Source organism: Podarcis cretensis (genome assembly GCF_951804945.1).
Source record: "Podarcis cretensis genome assembly, chromosome: 6".
NCBI classification, from domain to species: domain Eukaryota; kingdom Metazoa; phylum Chordata; class Lepidosauria; order Squamata; family Lacertidae; genus Podarcis; species Podarcis cretensis.
Genome location: NC_137175.1, coordinates 69,739,583 through 69,751,948, shown reverse-complemented (window position 1 = coordinate 69,751,948; position 12,366 = coordinate 69,739,583).

The following is a 12,366-nucleotide window of genomic DNA, read 5'->3' as shown; positions in this document are numbered from 1 at the left end:
TCCACAAATGGCTCATTGAACCAAGTCTGGAATTCACAGGAGGGCAATCAAAAAGATGCCTACATCATGGGTTATCACCACCTGTTGTTACATATATTTTGCACACACAGAAGAATCATCCTGTCCCTACGCATCCACTCTTTGAGTCTGAATCTAAAGATCTCTGACAAAGTTATACAAAGTAGTTTATCAGAAGTAGTCCACACAGATTTCACTCAGCTTTACCTGAGAGGATTTTGCAATGCCCTTTGCCGTTTACTGAAAATTTGGTAATCACTGCAGAATACACACAACTCTAACTTTCATGAAAATTTTGTGCATGTGTATAAAGGAGGGAGAATTTGTGCTCATATCCTGAAACATTAGATACCCATCACACTGAATTAAAAGTAACATGCAAGGGTGGTTGATATCTCCAAAAACTGGAAGGCCACTAAAATAACAGCTGGTAGACAACATGAGAATTCTTTCTAAATGCTGCAATAATGTAAATTATATCCAGCAACCTATTTCATTCCAGCACCATTTAATTAAAAGGTAAGACTACTATGTCTGGTGCATCCACACTAATAATACAAAGATAAGAACATAGGAAATTCAACAATGTGCTTTCCATTCATCCTAACACATAATGTTTTCTTTATAGTGTTTTACTTCGAGTGTAGCTTGCCTGTTTCCAAATTCCCCTTTATTTAATCCACTCTCCCGCAATGTATATAAAATTACCATACCCTAGGAAAATGAAAATACTTCTTTTTTCTTTAAAAGAAAAGGAATGGAAAGCCTGTGGAGAAAAGAAGACAATGCAAGAGACATCTGGATAATGTTTGATCTGGCAGCGCCATTCAGAGACCCCCTCTTAGCTTGCTGCTGTGGGCAAACAGGAGGGTTCCCCCACCCCTTTTCCTCTGCTTACATTTGATGTCCAGGTGCAGATGTGCACTCACCTAAATCCTCTCCAGATGCTGCCACACATCTGTATAAATCTCCTGCTTTTGTTTTTATGAGCTGAACACACCAGGCTCACCTGACACATGCATATTGTATTATATAGAACGTCTCAGCATTCCACCCTACAGCTCTGCACACAAAAGTCTTAGGAGACAAAAAGAAGGGCACAAAGCAACCCATTTGGACCTTTTCATTCCATTCAGACTTCATTTGGAAAGAAGAACCTCCTATTTGGATAACATTACCCATGCCTTCTCTGTATGCACTGTTGCCCTGGTCTGGTCAACAAAAGTTGTATGGTTGTAGACCTTGTTTTCTGTTAAACATGTGGAAGGCTACTGAGGCATTCTCATTAGGACCTTGTTTTCATTCAGTCTGGTCTGATTTAGAATCAGATGATGCAAAATAGGAGGGGGGGGAAGAGAGCTGTTGAAACAAAAAATATATATATTTAAGCACAGATGGGTTGGGCAGGTCCCTTTTCCTCCTTATGCTTGACTGGATATAAAAAACTAGCGTGGCTAGATCAGGCCTGGCTCCAGCACCCAGAGAGGGTATGTTGCTACTGCCTCTACCACCACTAATGATATCTAACTGCTGCTCTTACTGCTGCTGCTCTTACTGCTGCTCTTACTGCTGTTCAGGACAGCTTCCTATCAGCCCGTGGTGGCAGGGAAGCAGTGCTACAGTAGCGGTGCTGTTTGGATCTTCGGACCCTCACATGTGGTGTCGCTGGCACCCCCAACTTAACTCTGGACTTCCTCTGATGACATGAGGTTGGCACCATTAAGTTTACTGCATATAATCAGGTGGCATGTCCACCAGCTGGGCATTACAGCAGAGAAGTGCGGGGGGAAGTATGGCACAACACAGCGCACCACCTGAGGAGGTTTGCTGCTGTCATTATTGCTGCCACCACCTTCCCACCTCACCTTTCTCTCATCCTCCTCCTGCCTGCTTTCACCTTGCTCTTGCTTCTCCTGGCACTTCTTCCTCCACCATTTCAGGATTATCACTGGCTCTCAATATCATGCTTCTGCAGAAGCATGTGTGACATATTTTTCATGCGTCACATCAGCCATAGTGTCTCACTGTTAGAAACAGCCATGACAAAATTTGCTAGCAAGGACTTGAGATTCTTCAGAGCTCTCTTAAATGTCAAGAGGGCCTGGTGGGACTCTTACTATTAGTGTTTTGAAGCCCTTCCCATGACTGGATCCTCTGTCTACCTCTTGTAGCACAGTGGCTATATCCACATTCTTTCCAGCTTCTTTCTTGCTAGCTTGCTACTGGGCTTACCAGCCCATAATTAGTTCCTTACTCTTTCTTCCTTGACTTGCAGTCTCTCCACTTTCTCTACTACCTTCTCTCTCTCTCTTTCAGCTGTAGACCCTTTCCTTCCCCTCTGGTCCCTTTCCACATCTCTGTAGCATCTCCTACAGATCCCTCAGCAGCCTGCCTCTCATGCACCTGCTCTGTGTAACACACCACAGCTGCTGTTGCCCTGCCCTGCCACTTCTAACTTGACTGATTTTTTGCCTGAGCAAGCCAGGAGAGGAATGATGTGTGAGGAGGCTGCTACCCCCCACATTCTCCCAACAGAAGCCTTCATCAGAGTGAGGAGGGGTGGGCCTGGAGAGACCTGTTGGAGAGGCATTGGCCACTTTAAACAGCAGCGCTCCATAACTATGCAGCAAGCTTGAGGACCACAGCCGCCACCACCACTGCTTCAGCATCAGCCACAGCAAACTAGTACGAAGCTAGCTGCCAGCTGCAGTGGCAGGCCGACCCAAGGGGATGTAACCCATCACCTCCAGGACAAAAGAATATCCCTGCTGGATCAGGCCAAAGACCCATCTAGTCCCACATCCTGTTCTCACGAGGGCCAACCAGATGTCTTAGGAGTGCCCACGAGCAGGACACGAGTGCCAGGTCCCTCTCTGCAGGTGATTTCAAACAGAGTATTCAGAGACATAATGCCTCCTGCATAGGCTTGTATCCACTGGAGCGCTGAATAAGCATCCCACCAGCACAAGGATTTCAGGTTGTGTGCAATGAGACTTTCCCCTTTCCCTACTCCTAGCACTCAGCCTCTGCCATAAATGGGGAGCAGGCTTGCTTTAGCTCTCCAAACACAGTCTAGTAATTATGACTCATAACCTTAATGATACAGAAGGTATTGTAATTATGCTTATTTAGAATGCTATTTTATGTTTCTTTTGACATATTTTGCTTCAACAAATTTTATTACCATTTAACAATTCTGTGTTTAACCCTGGACTGTTTAAATCAGGGAAGTGCTGCCGAGATGTTCAAAATATGTTGCATTTACTGTAAAACAGGAAAATGTGTAGGGGGCTGAAAATCCACCTCTATTAAACAGAGAGGGTTCACCTAGCATCATGCCAGCACATTCATGAATATCAGAATCACCTACATATGCCTAAAGGATTGAAATCTGCCTGGCTAGGATATGTTGAGGAAGACTTAAAAGTCTGTCGAAAATGTTTATGAGTTGTAACAAACCTATGAAATCTATAATAAAAAAAAATAAAAAACTGTCCAGTAGCACCTTAGAGACCAACAAGCTTGTTCTGGGTATAAGCCAGGGGTCGCAAGCTTAACCTTGCCTGAGCCAGTTTACTCCTGCGAAGATTGCTCCATGGGCCAGATTGTGTCTGCGCAGATGCGATTTCCGGCGTCTACACATGCACAGACACATTTTCAGGTGTCTGTGTCTACACAGATGTGATTTCTAGTGCCGCGGAAGCGAGTCCCCGCTCCACCAGTTTAGCACAGTGTGCAGGGACTCGCCGAGTGGGCGGCTCGGTTCGGGGGCGGCTCGGGGGCCATTTAAATGACCCCCATGGGCTGCTTGTGGCCCATGGGTTGCAGGCTGCCAACCCCTGGTATAAGATTTCGTGCGAATGCACATGAAAGCTTATACCCAGAACAAACTTACTTGGTTTCTAAGATGCTACTGGACAAATTTTTAATTTTTTTATTTATTTCAACTGCGTCAGACCAACACAGCTACCTACCTGAATCTATGGGGGGCTAACCTGTGGCCCTCCAGATGTTGTTCGACTACAACTCCCATCATGGCTGCCCATTTAGAACTACTAAATCAGACCAAAGTTCCCAAACGCAAGCACCAACAGGTAGAGACTTCCACACTTAATGCCAAGGTTCTAACACTAGCAGTGGGTACTCATATGGAGCTTCCAAAGCACAAGGAAACAACACACTATGGGCTTTTAGAACTACTGGTAGTGAATATATTTAGTGCAGGTAAAATTAGGAGGCGTATCAATCCATACGAGCACATTTAACCCTCTGAATGGACACTTAGCCAGACTGTCTTTTGCCTGACAGCGGCTGTATATTCATTTATGGTTCTAGGGAATCAAATGATTTAGGGCTGGGAGACAATGATAACCCAGGATTTAAAGGCTTATGCAAAACAAAACAACACAACACAACACACACACACACACACACAATTTTAACGATACCAAATCCAGCTATCTGGATTTTTGAAGTGTCTTACATTTCATAACACCAGGTAATTTCCAGTTGCATACTCAAAACCTTCCCTTTAGCCCCAATGAGTAAACCTTCAGGTAGGTTTAGTGCAGAAGATTAAGACTGCATTAAGATTACGTCTGAAATGTTCTGCTACCAATTAGCCCTCTAGTATTTCTGTAAGCCTTGAATTTTTGATGCGATCAATGACACCAAGTGGAGCCATCTTCAGTGGAGAGGTTATTAAAGATATAAAAATCAATGCAAAGATGATACTTGAAAATCTATATCACGAGATAATGAATCACCATGAGAGCCGACTAAGGAGGAACGTCAGCAAAGCAAACAGAAGGTTTATGCATAAGAAAGTATTTGATGCCAGAAGAATTTGAGCTAAATTTTGCATGAGACAGAAATCTTCAGGCAACACTTATGATACATTTGCATGGCAACGTTTTAATGAGATGATGACACAAGCCCAACCAAGCACAAAGATTTTTTTGTGTGTGCATTAGAGAGAGGAGTTGGGATGTGAAGTGGGGGAAGGGAGTCAGGGCTAAGCTCAACAGAATGCTTTCACTTACTTTGCTCCATGCAAAAAATGGAAGAAAATAAATGCCTTTCTAGCAACCAAATGTGCCAATGGTGAATGGAACTCAACACAGCCCAAAAATTTAATGCATGTTTTTCTCTGTTAAACCAGAATCATCAGTGTTTTGTCCACCGATGTTAACAATTTCTCGTTTTCACATGTTAAAAACTGTATACTAGGCTTGGCCACTACACCACCATTGTTTTTTTAAAGAAAGACAAAAGAAAGAAAAGAAAAGAAAAGAAAAATCTGGTATAAAAATATCAATCCATCAATTAAATCATCTCCAGGGCACACAGGATTAAGACAAAAGGACTGTAACTTGACTTTAATGACAAAAATATAGCGCTGTAAATGTTCTGTGGTCTGTAATCCTCATTCAATTTCTTCTAAATGAAACATTTGCCTGAGCTTTAAGTGCAGGTTGTAAATGGAGTTACATGCTGGAGCTTCACAGGATATTCCAAATTTAATTTGAACTGGGGATTGATTCAGATGCCTTCAAAGTCAGGTTTCTTCCTTTCCCAAATTGAGCTAGTACATGGCACGGCAAGTTCATTTGGGTTTTACTGCTTGACACAATTGTCTTTGACATTACCAGCATTTATGGCATGTTCTGCCTTGCATAATAACACCTGATTTTTTATTTTTTTAAAAAAAGAAGTGGCATGTACCAGCAAATTTACTAGGTTCTCACCTTGAAAACAATTCTACTCTCTGGCTCACTTGCATTCAAAAAATAACAGTGAGTGACTTTTGCATAAGCCTCTGGTCCTCGTTTCCAGTTGCAGTGAAGTCTAAGAAAAGCACCTGTAGTTGCTCACTTTTATCCCTTGTTCACACCTGTCCTCTCCCCACCCCCACCCCCACCCCATCCTGTAAAGCTTCGGTGTGAGGATATATGTGTGAGAGGGCTTATGTTTCCCTGAAAAGTCCCATGAATACCGATGGCATAATAATGGGCTGAACCAGGATGGAGGCTGCAATACTAAACCCACTTACCCCACTGAATTCAATAGGACTTCCAAATACAGTGGTACCTCGGGTTGCAGACGCTTCAGGTTACAGAGTTGGCTAACCCAGAAATAGTACCTCAGGTTAAGAAATTTGCTTCAGGTTGAGAACAGAAATCGAACGACAGTGGGAGGCCCCATTAGCTAAAGTGGTATCTCAGGTTAAGAACAGTTTCAGGTTAAGAATGGACCTCCAGAACGAATTAAGTTCTTAACCCGAGGTACCACTGTAGACATTGTTAGGATCGCAGCATCAGTCATGCTCTGAGCAGTCTCACTGAAGTCAAGAGAAGCTGATATCTCATTGTTCCAGTTACAGATAGGTAGCCGTGTTGGTCTGCCATAGTCAAAACAAAATAAAAAAATTCCTTCCAGTAGCACCTTAAAGACCAACTAAGTTAGTTCTTGGTATGAGCTTTCGTGTGCATGCACACTTGTGTGTATCTGAAGAAGTGTGCATGCACACGAAAGCTCATACCAAGAACTAACTTAGTTGGTCTTTAAGGTGCTACTGGAAGGAATTTTTTTATTTTGTGATATCTCATTGCTTACTTAAGTCCCATGTATTTGAGCAGTCTACTCTAAACATGACTCTGAAAACAATAATTATGTCCTAAATGACACTGGGCATGATCTGGCAAAATTAAGTAATGTAAGCTTCACTGATTTCAGCAGCAGGGTTGATACAGTTTTAAAATAATATGAGACAATGTAATCTTCTTCGGGCAAGTTTGTGGCATTTGTGGTTGAGGGATCCAAAAACTGGCCCAGTTAAAATGTCATTAATTCAGGTCCATAAATGATGGGGAAATAAGTCATAAGCCTTCATGCTCCCTCCTTGCTTCTCTCCTTTTTTTCCTCCCATGGGCACATGGTTTTGTACTGTCTTCTGTAATGATTTGTTAAGTCAGTTTCTTGTAATGTCAGTATTGGAAACTGTAATATCCTTCCTGCTTATGAACCAGGATATAAAACCAAGAGGGAAAGAGGCACATGGGTTGCTGTCAGACAAACCATGGTTTATCAGTCCAAAATCATGACATCTGACACTGCGTCTTTCGTAAATGCTATACTTTTATTCAAACAAATGTGTCATTCTTTAGAACCTGCTTAGCTTTAATTCTCAGGTAATTCTTGTTGTCTAGCTATGTACAAATGCAATGTTTTTCTTTTCTTTTTAAAAAATCTGTATTGCTACTTTTCACTTTTCAGAATTATCTAATTCTACATTCATCAGCATCAGGGCTCAGTTTTCACAGTTCTCTGTGGTACAACAGTCCTAAACGCTGTTTCTCCTAGACATACCATGCTTTTACATTTGCAGCTGCCAAGCAACAACATTCACAGATAATCACACTCACAATCACAGCCTATTGTTCTTTTTTAACAGGACGCAAACTGGAAGGCGGGTATGCTTTGTTAATCAGGAGCTTGCTGTTGATTTTTATAGATAGGCACAAGCAGCTTTGGGGATTTCTCTTTTTAGCATTTTTTGAACTACTGGGATAAAGTAAGCCATAAAGGAACACAGTATGTGGATAAGGGGAGGGGAATCATACTTGCCTAAATCATATAGGATTTGAAAGTACATTGGGGTACCATCACAGTTTCAGTTAACATAGGTGAGTTTATTTTCTGCCTTTACACCTGCTAGCAACAGTCAGTAGGCCAAAGGATCCTGCTCTACAATCCACACTTTAGATTTGTTTGCATGAGTAGATGGCACACATGAGCAAAAGTCCAACACAATTATTTCAAACAGAATGGATTCACATACATGTGTTCATCATGCACAATTGCCGATGTCAAGAGATGTAAAAGACCCATCACAGACTACAGAACCCAGAGATAAGCAGAGCTTTCCTGCCTCTCCAAACAGAATGGTATTCAGTGGGTTACAGATTCATCTGGGAATCCCATGACTAAGGTACGATGCATGTGTGGATCCTCATTTTGAATGAGGAACTTCGAGCCTCAGGAACTTTGAATGACCATGTTCTCTTCAGGTGCTACTAGATTGACCAGGATCATGTGTTTACCTCTACACCTGAGGTGGTACAAATTCTCCTGGCTACTCTAGTGATACGGAAGAGTTTTTGCACAGGAACTTTTCTAACTATGGAAGCTCCCTCCATGAGATCAGCAGCTGTCTTCACTCCCGTAATGCCTGAAGAGAGCGCACATATTCACAAACTCATGCTAAAATGTCAATTTATTTTTATCTAATTTCCTTATGTGTGCATGTATGTGTGCTGCATTTAAGTCTTCATATTAGGTATTTGCTTTTTTATATGTATTTATTTTTCTGAACACCAAGGGTAGCACACATCATTTCCCTCCCCACTTTATCTTCACGACAACCATGTAAAGAAAATAATGACTGCCAATGACTTTCATCAGTGAGGGGGGATTTGAAATGACTTCTGTTCCAGTCTTCTTCAACCACTCCTAACTACTAAACTGCACTGCTTCCTTTGTACAAGGACAGAGAACAGAATACCACCAATCTGACACAATCATTCTGCAGAAAAAGACAAATCGACTATGAAATCTTCCTGCAAGGTCTATGAGGCTATCACTCAGCTGCATTTTTAAATGGACACAGCTGGATTTTTATGGCTGATTAAGATTTCTGCTAAACAACGGGCTACTTTAAATTTCCTTGGACTCAAAATGGTAACAAAAATTTATCAATGGCTGGAACAGGTGGCTCCTAAACTACATCGTTCCTTCAGCGAGGCAAATTGAACACTATGCAGGCAGTGGAGTACAATCAGTGTATTTTTCAAGAAGTAATTCTAGACATCTCAGCAAGAAGCATTTAAGATGCTTTCCCACAAACAAGCAACAGCAGCAGCGTATGGATTCCCCATGTGCTGCATTTCCTTCCTGTCCGAGGCATAAGTTACGGTCTCCACTCAACTAGTTTTTACTTACAGGTCTCTCTTTTCCCGCAAAATTTCATTGCTAACCGATGGGCAATGGAGGATTTGCACATATTTATTGACTATGTTATTCATTAAATTTCTATACCACCCTTTATCTGAGGATCACAGGGTAGTTTGAGATTACACACACACACACACACACACACACACGATAGTAACAAACAAACAAAACCCACCCCTTCCTACACAATTTGAATGGCAATATGTTGTTTAATTGGCCTATATGGCATCTCCACGGCCAATGGTGTGAAGGAAATTTAGTTTGATGTGGCCGTGTATCGATTAAAAAAAGCCACAGTTCCGTAACACATCAGGTAATGTATTGTAATGGAGTTAGAACCCAGCATTGAGGAAACAAATGCAGTAATCCCTGCATCCAAAGGCACCCTAATACTAAAAGCTAAGTAGGCTGTGTTCATACCCTATCAAAAGTTGATCCTAAAATATTGTTTCAAACAAGTCATAGTATCGAAGCCAGGCACAGCCAAAAAACCCCAAAAACCTGGGACAGGAGACTGCTTTGGAAAGGTGGGTGTGCAAAGTGAATGGAAGCCCAATGTGACTCATGGGGCCCTGTGTTAACATGTTGGAAATGCTGCTTTGCACAGCATGGTGCTCTGTCAATGTCAGCATTCATGGCTTATTGACCCAGTCAAGATACAGAGCAGGAGTGGGAAACTATTTTTTCAGCTCAAGGGCTGCACTCGCTTATGGGCAAAATTTCTGGGGATGCCATGCCAGAGGTAGGCGAAGGTCACAGCCAAAGGTGGACACAGCAACAGATGACTTTTGTGTAGCTGGCTACATTTCAACCATGCAGAAGTTGGAGCTTTCTACACTTCCACCACACACATCTCTTGATCCTCTTGATCTTCTGAGTAACAGAGATTATTGCACTTTAAGAGGCTATTCCAGCCAGGTGAAAGCAGAACGAGGCTCATAGCTGTCAACTTTTCCCTTTTCTTGTGAGGAATCCTATTCGGAATAAGGGAATTCCCCTTAAAAAAGGGAAACATTGACAGCTATGGCGGGGCTAGGGTCCATCACAGAGTCCTGGGGGCTGGATAGGGAGGGACACATTAAATCTGGCATCCCCCACCTGATAGAGAGGATATTAGGTTTCCAAGCTGAGATGACAATGTACAAGTGACTCCAGGGTATTTACAGTATGTCACTTCCTCATTATGACTACTTTGGGTCATTTACAGTGAACCTGTACTTTGGGTCATTCTCAGTGTGACCTGAGAACACATCCATCAAGTTTATATAACTAATCTTCAGAGCTGGCATCAAGTTCTTTGTGGGCCCTTAAGCATAGGTTGCCGATGACTTTCATCCTGGCTCCCTTATCTCCTCTGCCATCTACTTGCTCCTTTTGGGGTCTGATTAAAGGAGCAGATCCCTTGTCAACTGGCTTGTCGTACTCTTCCTGTCACAAAATGGGTGCTTCCACTAGACATCTCTGCCATGATGTATCAGTTTGGCATGCTGTTACTCTGCATTCCTCCCATTGAGAAAAGGGGGGATTGTCCCAGCATGATGGATTGGTGGTGGGCCCTCTGCCAAGTTCTTGCCAAGTGTCTGAATGTGCCAAGTGTCTGAATGTGCTGCTGCTGGTCCCATGATTCTTTTCTGGGAATACAGACATGAGTTAAGAACCCCAGATTCTGGAAAAGGCCTGCTAGCATATTCCTTTGATCCACTTCCACCTTTGATTCATTCCATCAATGTCTAAATAAATCAAACGGTAAAATGAGATCAGAGGGTGATATCACAGAACAGGTTACGGAACCAGGTCCTTTCTTGTGCCTCTGCTCTACAAAGAGGCTGCTTTTGCATGTCTCGCAGCAACCCATCTTTCAGTGGAAGCAAAAGTATATGTCAAAAGAAATACAAGGCTATTGTTGTTTTTAAAAAACAGGATTTCTATCGTTCTCCCAATTAGGACACTGCAATATGAAGTTACTAAATTGTAGCATGGCTTATAGTCTGTACTCATATCATTATGTCAGTTATTTCTCTGCCTTCAGTCCATAAAGGGGTGGGGATTCACACAGTGCGATGACACTGAGACACAGTGTAATTGCAGGACTCACTACAGAATGGAAGAGAGCTCAACGTGTGGCTTGCCATTTTAGATGGTGTTCATTTGCATTTTGTTCCATAACATTCCACACAGATCCTGTGCTACAACCCATACTGAACCATGAGTGGCTTTACTCAGCCTTAAACTGAGAAAGTACATTAGTTCATCTAGTTCAGTATTGTTTACATTGACTGGTTCTCTGGAGTTTCTGACAGAAGACTCCCCCCCACGCCTACCTTGAGATGTTGGGGCTGAACATGGGACCTTTTATGTAAAAACTGTGTGCTCCAAGAGGGCAGGGAAGTGAGCACAGTGTTGTACATTTACATGTTGTTGTTGTTTTTTTTACAAGGGCTTACATGCCTGCTTGTTCTGCTTGACAACTCGCCTACCATCCCCCCCACAGTAACCCATAAGGCATGTTGCCACCACCTATGTGCATATGTGCTTCTGTTGCCCCATGATTCACCAGTGAAAATGGTAGGAAAGAACTGCATGCTGGAATGTCTTCTCAAATTTTGTCCATGAAAATTACAGTGTGAGAACTCCTGCAATTTTCTGGGTTAACAGTTTTTTTTTCTCCTCCCCTGGAGGCAATTAGCACTGAAATGAACATTAGATTTCCTCTAGATTCCTAGAAGTGGCTTTCATGTTGTGTGGAAGATCACAAAAAGCATGGAAATTATCAGGTAAGTGAATGTGGGGAAAATGTTCTGAATGCAGTATTATGTGTAAAATGGAGAAGGGCTTGTATCATATATTCTAAGCCTCTTTTGTTCGGTATGTTACATGCTGTTACCAAGTGGAGGGGTGGGGCATTTCATTGAACTTTCTGCTGAACACTGTCAATGCCCATGTCCCATCTGAGATACACTAAGAAAGATAGAAATAGCTATGCCAATGAAAGCAGTAGTAGCATAAGGTATCATAATGTCTCTCTTTGCTACTCTCTACTTAGTTACTAGTTGAAAAGATATTATACTAGTTTTCCCCCCATAAGACATCCTCACCCCAAAAGCAGCCAGGCTAGTGTCTCTGGAACATCACAAGTAGGACGCCAGTTGGGTCAAGCACTTGTTATTCTGCTTCTAAACATGGATGTTCCATTTAGCTATATTGCCTCATATGTCTAGTCTATGCTATAACTAACACCTTTGTACCAAATTGCATTTTAAGAAGACTCTTTCCCAGCCATTGAGCCATGTGCAACTACTGCACCTGAAGCCTGCACAAGGTCTACTGGTGTCTCGA